We start from the raw sequence: 13355 nt of genomic DNA, 5'->3' as shown, positions 1-13355 counted from the left end.
CCCATCGCTGCAGAGACCCTCCCTCCTGACTGCAGCGAACCCCAGCCCCCATCACCGTCACCGCAGGACTCTTCCCCTAAGAAGCTGACCCCTTTCCTTTGCAAAGTGCTCTTCATCACCGCAGAAAACCTCCCCCCATCCCTGCAGGTACTTTAGTTCATGCAGCCACTTCAGTGACCACTCACTCCAAGCAGGGATTCCTCGTCACTGCAGTGACCTCCTCCCACCCCCAAGCAGCCGGCCTTGGCATCGCTGCACTGCCAACCCCCCACTTCTGCTGGGGTGGGAGGGTGGGCACGATAGCTCCCTCAGCCTATAACCCTTTGGTCTCTTCAGCTGTGCGGGCCTTGGGAGTGAAGGCTTCCAGCCTGAAGAGCCTTCTCATGGCTGCAGACTGCCCCCTCATAGCAGTGACCCCCACCCATCACCGCAGCCCTGAAGAGAAAACATCTCTGCTTGTCAGGAGGGCCCCTTGTTACTGGCAGACTTTGCATGTGCTTGACAGTGTTATGCTGTCAAAAAGTAGGAGGGTCCGGAAAGCCTCTCCCAGGACCCTCAAGGAAGAGTCTGAGAGCCCTGAGGAAGTGAGAGGAGATGACCATGTTTGGGGATCATCCATATAAGCTTTTTGGCAGACGCCATACTGAGATTCTGCAGAGAGAGCTTGAGGAGAGCTGGGGATGGAGGACAGCCAGTAGGAAGTGAGCTTTCGAGTCGGACCCATGGTTCTCACTCCTCCGCATTAACTCTCTCCTTCTGATTTCAATCACTATCACCAGTGATCGTCCCCCTGGGGGATCCCTGCCTCCTTGAGCATCTGAGCCCTCAACCCCAACCATCTCCTTTGCTCACCCCACTTAGCATGGTGGAGAGAGCTTGACCTTTTCCCAGGGAATTTCATGGGTGGAAATGCACAGGAATGATACAGGGAGCACAGACACAGTCACACGTACCCAACACACAGGGAGCTCCAGCTGGGTCCTAGCCCTCTTTCCATACTGCCTGGGTCATGGTTCCATTCACCTCTCTCCCCCTTTCTCTACTGAGTCTGTTCTCAGCTTCATCCTGAACAAGGGTCCCTCTTTCAGGCCTAGGGAGAAACAGTGGATGGGCTGATGGTCCCTCCAGGTGATCCAGGGCCTCAGGTAGGACCAACCCTGGTTCTGAGGGTCTCACATATGTCCAGGCAGTGGCCACCTTTCCACAAGCACCTTGTGCTCTGCCCCCTCTACAAATGAACCAAAAGCTACATGTAGCCCTTGGACAAACATGAGGTTGCAAATAGCAGTCATTAGGGAGGTCTCCGACACATGGAAATGGAAAAAGAGGTCCTTCTGTTTGGTCCTGAGGAGAGCTTGGATGTAAGACAGCCTCCCAGGAAGATAGTATCCCTATCAGAGACCAGACACACACATTGGCAGAAGCCAAATTTTGCTGCAAAGCTGGACCAGCCCTGAGATCTTGCTAGGAAGGCCACCTTAGCTGAGGCAAATGGAGGGTGAGACAGGTGAATGGCTCCACAAAAAGCATAGGGCACCCTGCAGGATGAGGGGCAGGGGGTGGGGAGCCAGTGCTGGCTGCCTGGCATCTTGGGTGGGGTAGTAAGAAGGGTCTCTGAGGTCCAGCTGGAAGGCCCTCTGGTGGTGAGGCAGCAGCATGACAGCCAAGGGTAGAAGGGGACAGCACAGGAACCAGGTTCCAGGAGGAGATCCCAGGCCGGGCTGAGGGATAGCATGGGGTGGGCTACGTGGTAGTCATAGGAGAATAGATGATATAGATGATATACATATAGATATAGATATATAGATATATTTTTTGAGACAGAGTTTCGCCCTGTCGTCCAGGCTGGAGTGTAGTGGAGCGATCTCGGCTCACTGCATGCAACCTCTGCCTCCCAGGTTCAAGTGATTCTCCTGCCTCAGCCTCCTGAGAAGCTGGGATTACAGGTGAGCACCACCATGCCTGGGTAATTTTTTGGATTTTTAGTAGAGACAGGGTTTCACCATTTTGTCCAGGCTGGTCTTGAACTCCGAGCTCAGGCAATCTGCCTGCTTAGCCTCCCAAAGTGCTAGGATTATAGGCGTGAGCCACCACGCCTGGCCCATAGGAGGATATTGAGCTGAAAAGACTTAGCCTCTGCCTAGGAGAGTCTCACACTTTAGTGAAAAGGGCAGACAAATATACAGTTACAGTGGCTTGAGATAAGTGCTGCATTACAAGAGTAATGGATGTTATAAAAGCTTTAACTGGCTGGCGGTGGCTCACACCTGTAATGTCAGCACTTCGGGAGCCTAAGGCAGGAGAATCCCTTGAGGCCAGGAGTTCAAGACCAGCCCAGGCAACATAGTGAGACCCCCATCTCTAAAATAATAAATAAAGAAAGAAAAAGAAAATAAAAAACTAGCCAGATGTGGTGGTGTGTGCCTGTAGTCCTAGCTACTTGGGAGGCTGGGACAAGAGGATCCCTTGAGTTTAGGAGTTCAAGGTTACAATGACCTATGATTGTACTTCATCGCACTCCAGCCTGGGCAACAAAGCCAGACTCTGTCGCTAAAAAAATTAATTAAGGCTTGGCATAGTGGCTCATGCCTATAATCCCAACAACTTGGGAGGCTGAGGCAAGAGGATCACTTGAGCCCAGGAGTTCAAGACCAGCCTGGGAAACATGGCAAAATCCCATCTCTACAAAAAATTTAAAACTTAGCTGGGTGTGGTGGCACATGCCTGTAGCCCCAGCTGCTTGGAAGGCTGAGGTGGGATGATTGATTGAGCCCAGGAGGTTGAGGCTGCAGTGAGCTGTGATTGAGCCACTGCACTCCAGCCTGAGTGACAGAGCAAGACCCTGTCTCAAAAACAAAAAAAAAGTGTTAAAAAATTTTTTAAATTTATGATTATTATTTTTTTGAGACAGAGTCTCACTCTTGTTGCCCAGGCTGGAGTGCAATAGTGCGATCTCGGCTCACTGCAACCTCTGCCTCCCAGGTTTAAGCGATTCTCCTGCCTCAGCCTCCCAAGTAGCTGGGATTACAGGCATCTGCCACCATGCCCAGATAATTTTGTATTTTTAGTAGATACGGGGTTTCACCATGTTGGTCAGGCTAGTCTCAAACTCCTGACCTCATGTGATCTGCCCACCTCGGCCTCCCAAAGTGTTGGGATTACAGGTGTGAGCCACCATGCCTGGCATTTTAATTTTTAAGTAGACAAATATTGTATATATTTATAACGTATTGTGGCCACCAGGGTCCCTGTCCAGACGTCTGCTCACCTCAGCCACCACCATGCTGGCCTGCAGAGTGCTGCTTTTCCTCTGATCTGGCCCAAGAGGGAAGATTCAGATTCGGCCCCCAGGATGCCACTGCCCAGACTGGGGATAGAACATATCAGTAAATCTTTTTTTTTTTTTTTTTTTTTGAGACGGAGTCTCGCTCTGTCGCCCAGGCTGGAGTGCAGTGGCGCAATCTCGGCTCACTGCAAGCTCCGCCTCCCGGGTTCACGCCATTCTCCTGCCTCAACCTCTCCGAGTAGCTGGGACTACAGGCGCCCGCCACCACGCCCGGCTAATTTTTCGTATTTTTTAGTAGGGATGGGGTTTCACCGTGGTCTCGATCTCCTGACCTCGTGATCTGCCCGCTTCGGCCTCCCAAAGTGCTGGGATTACAAGCGTGAGCCACGGCGCCCGGCCTGTTTGTTTGTTTTGAAACACAGTCTCACTGTTTCGCCCAGGCTGGAGTGCAGTGGCTCAATCTCAGCTCACTGCAACCTCTGCCTCCCGGGTTCAAGTGATTCTCATGCCTCAACCTCCAGAGTAGCTGGGACTACATGTGCACGCCAGAATGCCTGGCTAATATTTGTGTTTTTGTTTTTATTTTTATTTTTTGAGATGGAATCTCACTCCGTCGTCCAGGCTGGAGTGCAGTGGTGCGTGCGCAATCTCAGCTCACTGCGACCTCCACCTCTCAGTTCAAGTGATTCTCCTGCCTCAGCCTCCTGAGTAGCTGAGAATACAGGCGCCCACCACCATGCCCAGCTAATTTTTGTATTTTTAGTAGAGACGGGGTTTCATCAAGTTGGTGAGGCTGGTCTCAAACTCCTGACCTCAAGTGATCTGCCTGCCTCAGCCTCCCAAAGTGTTGGGATTATAGGCGTGAGCTACCGCTCCCAGCCTTTAAGGGTCTTCTACTGGGAGTAGTTTCTCCTTTTTGTGATACTGACACATTTGAAGAGTACTGGCCAGTTGTCTTGTAGAATGTCCCTCAGTTTGAGTTTGTCTGTTGTTTCCTCATAATTAGATTCAGGATATGCACTTTCCATAGGAACACCACATAAGTGATGTTGTATCCTTTTCACTGTCTCATTGGGAGGATGTACATGTCAGTTACTGTTACTGGCGATTTTAACTTTGATACTTTCAATAAGTGGCGTGTTAGTGTGCTCCAGAGAAAACAGAACCAACAGAGAGAGAGAGAGACAGAGAGAGAGAGAGAGAGAACACGTATATATAAAATAAGGAATTGGTTCATGTGCTTGTACAGGCAAGTCCAGTGCGGGCTGGCAGGCTAAAGACCCAGGAGACCAGATGGTGCAGATGAAATTTGGAGGCAGCCTGCTGGAGAATTTCCTCTTTCTCATGGAGGTCCATCTTTTTGTTCTGTTCAGGCCCTCAAGTGATTAGATGAGGAACATTATGAAGGTTAACTCTGGGTCTTAGCTTGACTAAATTAAGGAAGACCTATTCAGAAGCCGGGGCCGGGCACGGTGGCTCACACCTGTAATCCCAGCACTTTGGGAGGCTGAGGTAGGCCGATCACCTGAGGTCAGGAGTTTGAGACCAGCCTGGCAAACATGGCAAAACCCTTTCTCTATTAAAAATGCAAAAATTAGCTGGATGTGGTGGTGGACAACTGTAATCCCCGCTGAGGTGGGAGAATTGCTTGAGTCTGGGAGGCGGAGGTTGCCGTGAGCTGAGATCACGCCGCTGCACTCCAGCCTGGGTGACAGAATGAAACTCCATTTCAAAAAAAAAAAAAAAAAAAGAAGAAGGCTGACTGTAGTCTGGAAAAAAAAAGAAGACTAGAGAAGTGGTAAAGCATTCCTTCTGGGTGCATCTGTGAGGGTGTTTCTAGAAGAGATTGGCATGTGAGTAAGTGGACTGAGTAGGGAAGATCTGCCCTCAATGTGGGAGGGCACCATCCAATCTGCTGGTGGCCCAGAGAGAAGAAAAAAGGAGAGAAAAGAATTTCCTCTGTCTCCTTCTCCTGGAGCTGGGACACTCCTTTTCCTGCCCTTGGACATCAGAACTCTAGGCTCTCTGGCCTTGGGACTTACACCAGAGGGCTCCCAGGTTCTCAGGTTGTCGATGGCCTCAAACTGAGAGTTATGCCATTGGCTTCCCTGGCTCTGGGTCTTCGGACTTGGACTTGGACTTGGACTTGGACTGCCACATCCCGGGGTCTCTAGCTTGCAGAGAGCTGGTTGTGGGATTTCTCAGCCTCCATAGTCATGTGAGCTAATTCGCCTAATAAATCCCCTCTCATCCATTTATCTGTTTATCTGTCCATCCATCCATCCATCCATCCACCCATTCATCCATCATCTATCTCCTATTGGTTCTGTCTCTCTGGAGAATTGTGACTCATACACCCACCCACATTCTGGAGGGCAATGTGCTTACTCAAAATTCACTAATTTCAGTGTTAATCTCATTCAAAAACACTCCAAGTTGACACATAAAATTAACCATCACGGGTGTTGCTTGCCAGATTTCTCCACTATAATGCTACTATTTTTCTTTTTATAATTAAATAAGTACATTTGTAGGGAGACAATTTGATTGTATGTAACTATTCTAATCGTCATCAAAATTTCACCCACCAGTTTTAGCATCCATTAATTACCTAAATAATATTTTACATCAGTTTTATTGAGGTATAATTTACATGTAGTAAAATGCACTATTTTTTATTGTGGTAAAATATACACAACATAAAATTTGCCATTAGTGATATTTAGCACATTTGCAATAGTGATTGATTGATTTTTTTTTTTTTTTTTTTGAAATGGAGTCTCACTCTGTCGCCCAGGCTGGAGTGCAATGGAGCCATCTGGGCTCACTGCAACCTCTGCCTCCCAGGTTCAAGCGATTCTCCAGCCTCAGCCTCCCAAGTAGCTGGGATTATAGGCACCCACCACCACACCTGGCCAATTTTGTATTTTTATTAGAAGTGGGGTTTCAGCAGCCGGGCGCGGTGGCTCACGCTTGTAATCCCAGCACTTTGGGAGGCCGAGGCGGGCGGATCACAAGGTCAGGAGATCGAGACCACGGTGAAACCCTGTCTCTACTAAAAAATACAAAAAATTAGCCGGGCGTGGTGGCGGGCGCCTGTAGTCCCAGCTACTCGGAGAGACTGAGGCAGGAGAATGGCGTGAACCCGGGAGGCGGAGTTTGCAGTGAGCCAAGATTAAGCCACTGCACTCCAGCCTGGGCGACAGAGCGAGACTCCGTCTCAAAAAAAAAAAAAAAAAAAAAAAATGAGGTTTCACCATGTTAGCCAGGCTTGTCTTGAACTCCTGAGCTCAGGCGACCTGCCCGCTTCGGCCTCCCAAAGTGCTGGGATTACAGACGTGAGCCACCACTCCTGTCCCCATTCACAATATTATGCACTCATTCACCACTATCTAGCTCCAGAACATTTTCCTCACCCCAAAAGGAAGCCTTGTATCCATTAAGCAGTCACTCTCTATTTCCCCTCTTCCCAGTCCCTAAAAACCACCAATATGGCTGTCTCTGTAGCTTTGCCTATTCTGTATATTTCATATTAATGGAATCCTATATGACTTTTTGTGTCTGGTTTCCTTCATTTAGTATAGTGTTTTCAACATTCATCCACACTGTAGTATGAATCAGTTTATTCCTTTTTTTTTTGAGATGAAGTTTCATTCTTGTTGCCCAGGTTGGAATGCAGTGGCACGATCTTGGCTCACCGCAACCTCTTCCTCCCAGGTTCAAGCAATTCACCTACCTCAGCCTCCCGAGTAGCTGAGATTACAGGCATGTGCCACTACACCCAGCTGATTTTTTTGTATTTTTAGTAGAGACGGGGTTTCTCCATGTTGGTCAGGCTGGTCTCAAACTCCCCACCTCAGGTGATCCGCCTGCTTTGGCCTCCCAAATTGCTGGAATGACAGACGTGAGTCATCGCACCTGGCCATTTCATTCCTTTTTATGGCTAAATAATATTCCATGTATGGATAGCCCACATTTTATTTATCCATCTATCTGTAAATAGAAGTTTGGGTTGTTTCCACCTTTTGGCTATTGTGAATAATGCTGCTATGAACACTGGTGTGTAAGTTTTTGTTTGAACAACTGTTTTCAGTTATTTTGGGTGTACACCCAGGAACAGAATTGCTAGGTCAGAGAATAATTTTGTGTTTAACTTGTTGAAGTTTTCCACACCAGTTGGACAATTTTACATTTCCATCAGCAATGTGTAAGGGTTTCTATTTCCCCACAGCCTCACCAACACAAATCCAAACCTCAGTTTATTTATTTATTTATTTTTTGAGATGGAGTTTCGTTCTTTTTGCCGAGGCTGGAGTACAATGGCATGATCTCGGCTCACTGCAGCCTCCGCCTCCCAGGTTCAAGTGATTATCTCCCACCTCAGCCTCCCGAGGAGCTGGGATTACAGGTGCCTGTCACCATGCCTGGCTACTTTTGTATTTTTAGTAGAGACAGAGTTTCACCATGTTGGCCAGGCTGGTCTCGAACTCCCAACCTCAGGTGATCCGCCTGCTTCAGCCTTTCCAAATGCTGGGATTACAGGTGTGAGCCACCACACCCGGCCAAAACCTTGGTTTATTGTTTTGTTCTTTTATAGATCATACTTTTGGTATCATGTCTAATAGCTTTTCACTAAGCCCTACATCCCAGATATTTTCTTCTAGTTAGCTTATAAAAGTTTTATAGTTTTACATTTAAATCTTCGACCCATTTGAAATAACTTTTGTATAAGGTACGAGGTTTAGGTCAAGTTTTTGTTTGTTAGTTTTGTCTGTGGATATCCAATAGCTCCAGCACCACTTGTTGAAAAGACAAGGGCACAGTGGCTCACTCCTGTAATCCCAGCACTTTGGGAGGCTGAGGAGGGGGGACCACCTGAGGTCAGGAGTTCGAGACCAGCCTGACCAACATGGAGAAACCCCATCTCTACTAAAAATACAAAATTATCTGGGCGTGGTGGCACATGCCTGTAATCCCAGCTACTCGGGAGGCTGAGGCAGGAGAATCGCTTGAACCCAAGAGGCAGAGGTTGCGGTGAGCTGAGATCGCGCCATTGGACTCCAGTCTGGGCAACAAGAGCGGAATTCTGTCTCAAAAAAAAGAAAAGGCCAGGCACGGTGGCTCACACCTGTAATTTCAGCACTTTGAGAGGCCGCAGCAGGAGGAATGCTTGAGACCAGAAGTTTGAGACCAGCCTGGGCAACATGGTATATAAAAACATCTCATGTGCCCCCATAAATATATACACCTACTATTTACGCACAATAATTAAAAAAGGAAAATTAGTGAGCTGGCCAGGTGTGGCGGCTCATGCCTGTAATCCCAGCGCTTTGGGAGGCTTAGGTGGGCAGATTACTTGAGGCCAGGAGTTTGAGGCCAGCCTGGGCAACATGGTGAAACCCCATCTCTACAAAAAATACAAAAATCAGCTGGATGTGGTGGTGCACACTGAAGTGGGAGGATTGCTTGAGCCTGGGAAGTTGAGGCTGCAGTGAGCCATGATCATGCCACTGCACTCCAGCTTGGGCAACAGAGTGAGATCCCGTCTCAAAAAAAAAAAAAAAAAAAATGGCCACACGCGGTGGCTCACGCCTGTAATCCCAGCACTTTGGGAGGCTGAGGCGGGCGGATCACGAGGTCAGGAGGTCGAGACCATCCTGGCTAACACGGTGAAACCCCATCTCTGCTAAAAATACAAAAAATTAGCCGGGCGTGGTGGCGGGCGCCTGTAGTCCCAGCTACTCGGGAGGCTGAGGCAGGAGAATGGCGTGAACCCAGGAGGTGGAGCTTGCAGTGAGCCGAGATCGCGCCACTGCACTCCAGCCTGGGCGACAGAGCGAGACTCCGTCTCAAAAAAAAAAAAAAAATTAGTAAAGCAAATAAGATGAAGGATAAGTTTTCAGGCAAAGGACCTGTGTGTGCAGAAGCCATGAGTTGAGAGAAAGCTTGGAGCCTGACAGGGGATGAAGGGAAGCTTGTGTGAAAGCAAGCGAAGAGTGAGGCCAGACAATCTGGGAAGTCAGGAGGTGCTGGATTACTCAGGGCCTTAGAACCTTGATAAGGATTTTCACATTTGTCTGAAAACAAGTGGAGGGTTATTTTTGTTTTGTTTTGTTTTTTTAGACAGACCCTCACTCTGTCACCCAACCTGGCACAATCACAGCACACTGCAACCTCGAACTCCTGGGTTCAAGTGATCCTCCTGCCTCAGTCTCCTGAGTAGCTGGCAACTACAGGTGTGCACCTGTGTGTGTATATATATGTGTGTGTGTTTGTGTGTATATATATACATATATATATTTTTTTGAGACAGAGTCTTGCTCTGTTGCCCAGGCTAGAATGCAGTGGTATGATCTCTGTTTGCTGTAGCCTCAACCTCCAGGGCTCAAGATATCTTCCTGCCTCAGCCTCCTGAGTAACTGGGACTACAGGTGTGTGCCACTGTGCCCAGCTAACTTTCTTGTATTTCTTTTTTTTTTTTTTTTGGTTTTGCCATGTTGTCTAGGCTGGTCTCGAACTCCTGCGTTCAAGTGATCCACTCACCTCAGCCTCCCAAAGTGCTGGGACTACAGGCATGAGCCACTGCACCTGGCTATATTTATATTTTTTAAATGGTAAAATATACATAATATAAAATTTACTGTTCTCACCATTTTTAAGTACACACCTCTGTGGCACTAATTACATTCACATTGTTGTGCTTTAATTATTTTTAATATTGTAAAATTAGTTCACATTCCAGATATAAAGTCTTAATGGGTATTCAGTGGAAAGTAAAAAGTACCCCCCTTTCCCTTCTCTGTCCCACTCCTAGAAGTAATTAGTGTTATCAGTATCTCTTACGTATCCTTCCATAATACACTGGGAAGCTGTCTTACAGAAATGAGCACGCTATTGTGTAAGGGAATATAGTCACGGATACAAACCTGTCTGAAGGGGCAAAAAAAGAGGGCAACAACTTGAATGTTCACCAGAGAGAGAACCATTGAATAAATGATGGTGCATCCATACCAGAAAATACTGTGCAGTTTTGTGCTGCTGTTAAAAAGAATGGGTTCTGGCCGGGCGTGATTGCCCATGCCTGTAATCCCAGCACTTTGGAAGGCCAAGGTGGGCGGATCACCAGGTCAGGAGTTCGAGACCAGCCTAGCAAACATAATTAAACCCCATCTCTACTAAAAATACAAAAAATTAGCCAGGTGTAGTGGTGGGCACCTGTAATCCCAGCTACTCAGGAGGCTGAAGCAGGAGAATTGCTTGAACCCGGGAGGCACAGGTTGCAGTGAGCCAAGATTATGCCATTGCACTCCAGCCTGGGCAACAGTGGGAGACTCCGTCTCAAAAAAAAAAAAAAAAAAAAAAAAAGAAATGGGTTCTATTTATGTATATCGATAAAATAAAAAAAAGCTGAGTGCAGAATGATTTTATAGTCTGATTCCATTTTTATAAAAACAAATAATTGTCAATGTCTTCTAGATCACTTTTATCACTTTTATGACCTGTTTTATAAAAAAATAATTACCACTATCTCTAATATCAGGAGAGTGCAGAAGTCCTGCCAGAAGAGGATCTGATGAGAACAGAAGGGGACTGAATCACCTTGGCACCACTCTGCCATTTCCTCTTTCCAAAACCCCAGGGCTGGGAGATTACCTCCTCCCCACCTGCTTCTCCCTATGAGTTTAAAGGGCTTAAATGTCTTGGTGGGTGGCAGCAAATGGGAGTGATTAGTTGTGTAGTGTGCTGCTCTCTGCCGTAGGGTTCTTTCCTGGAACTCACCAGGACTACCATAGACTGGGTGACACAGCCTTCAGAGCTTTCCCAACACCCTCTACCAGATGGAATGGCTGAGACCCCCCAGCAGAATATAAGCTCCCAGGCCAAAATCATCAGGCACCTAGGGAGTCCAGGTGAAGGACAACAAACTGAACAACATGTACATTCTAAAGTGAAGTATTATTAGCCGGGCATGGTGGCTCATGCCTGTAATCCCAGAATTTAGGGAGGCCGAGGTGGGCAGATCACTTGAGGACAGGAATTTGAGACCAGCCTGGACAACGTGGTGAAACCCTGTCTCCACTAAAAATGCAAAAATTAGCCGGATGTGGTGGCTCACACCTGTAATCCCAGCTACTCGGGAGGCTGAAGCAGGAGAATTGCTCGAACCTGGGAAGCAGAGGTTGCAGTGAGCCGAGATCACACCATTGCACTCCAGCCTGGGCAACAGAGTAAGACTCCGTCTCAAAATAATAATAACAATAATAATTTTGAGGACAATACTCATTGGGTAGCAAAATCTGAACCAACAAGGGGCTGTTTATATAATAATAGTAGTTATCCCATTCAGGGTGAATATTCATATGTTTTGCTTCAGAAGTACGAATGTGTCTGATTACAGAGTACTGTTCCAGACCCCACTGGGGATGTTACCTAACAGGCAGTATTGCATTAGATGGTGGTCCCCAACCTATTTGGCACCAGGGACCAGTTTCGCTGAAGACAGTTTTTCCATGGATGCAAGGGACTGTTTCCTGTTGAAACTGCTCCGCCTCAGATCATTAGGCATTAGTTAGATTCTCATGAGGAGCAGGCAACCTAGATCCCTCACACACAAAATTTACAATAGGGTTTATGCTCCTATGAGAATCTCATGCGGCGCTGATCTGAGCTCAGGTGATAATGCTCCCTGGCCCATGGCTTACCTCCTGCTGTTCGGCAGGTTCCTAATAGGCCACCCTAATAGGGTACTGATGTGCAGCCCAGGGGTTGTGGACTCCTGTGTTAAAGTATTATTGTATTAACTTTCTAAAATTTCAAATATTCTGAATTCTGAAAAATATGTGTTCCTATGGATTTTCTTTCCTTGTTTTTTTAGACAGAGTCTCGCTCTGTCGCTCAGGCTGGAGTGCAATAGCACAATCTCAGCTCACTGCAACCTTCACCTCCCGAGCTCGAGCAATTCTCCTGCCTCAGCCTCCCAAGTAGCTGGGATTACAAGCGCATGCCACCACGCCCAGCTAATTTTTGTATTTTTTTTTTTAATAGAGACGGGGTTGCACCATATTGACCAGGCTGGTCTCAAACTCCTGACCTCAGGTGATCCACCCGCCTTGGCCTCCCAAGGTGCTGGGATTATAAGCATGAGCCACTGGGCCTGGACCCATGGATTTTCAGTAAATGATTGTGGACCTCTTAGATATGAAAACTACAATTAAGGCCGGGCATGTTTGCCCATGCCTGTAAACCCAGAACTTTGGGAGGCCAAGGTGGGCAGATCACTTGAGGTCAGGAGTTCAAGACCAGCCTGGCCAACATGGTGAAACCCCGTCTCTACTAAAAATACAAAAATTAGCCAGGCATGGTGGTGCACGCCTGTAATCCCAGCTACTGGGGAGGCTGAGGCAAGAGAATTGCTTGAACCTGGGAGGCGGAGGTTGCAGTGAGCCGAGATTGTGCCATTGCACTCCAGCCTGAGTGACAAGATCGAAGCTCTGTCTCAAAAAAAAAAAAAAAAAAAAGGAAAAATGAAAAACATAGGCCAGGTGAAGTGGCTCACACCTGTAATTCAAGCACATTGGGAGGCTGAGACAGGAGGATCACTTGAGGCCAAGAGGTTGAGACTAGCTTAGGCAACATAGCAAGACCCCTGTCTGTAAGAAATAAAATAAATAAATAAAAATTTGCTGGATGTGATGGTGCACGCCTGTAGTCTTAGCTACTCAGGAGGCTGAGACGGGAGTTCGAGGCTGCAGTGAGCTATGATCGTGCCACTAAACTCAAGCCTGGGTGACAGAGTGAGACCCTCTCCCTAAAAAAATAAAAAGAGGCTGGGCACAGTGGCTCACACCTGTAATCCCAGCACTTTGGGAGGCCAAGGCGGGCAGATCACTTGAGGTCAGGAGTTTGAGACCAGCTGGCCAACATGGTGAAACTCTGACTTCTACTAAAAATACAAAAATTAGCTGGGCATCGTGGCACGCGCCTGTAATCCCAGCTACTCGGGAGGCTGAGGCAAAAGAATCGCTTGAACCTGGGAGTCGGAAGTTGCCGTGAGCTGAGATTGCACCAC

The sequence above is a fragment of the Hylobates moloch genome, unplaced genomic scaffold, assembly GCF_009828535.3.
Source record: "Hylobates moloch isolate HMO894 unplaced genomic scaffold, HMol_V3 SCAFFOLD_13, whole genome shotgun sequence".
Lineage (NCBI taxonomy): Eukaryota > Metazoa > Chordata > Mammalia > Primates > Hylobatidae > Hylobates > Hylobates moloch.
This window is presented reverse-complemented; position numbering follows the sequence as displayed.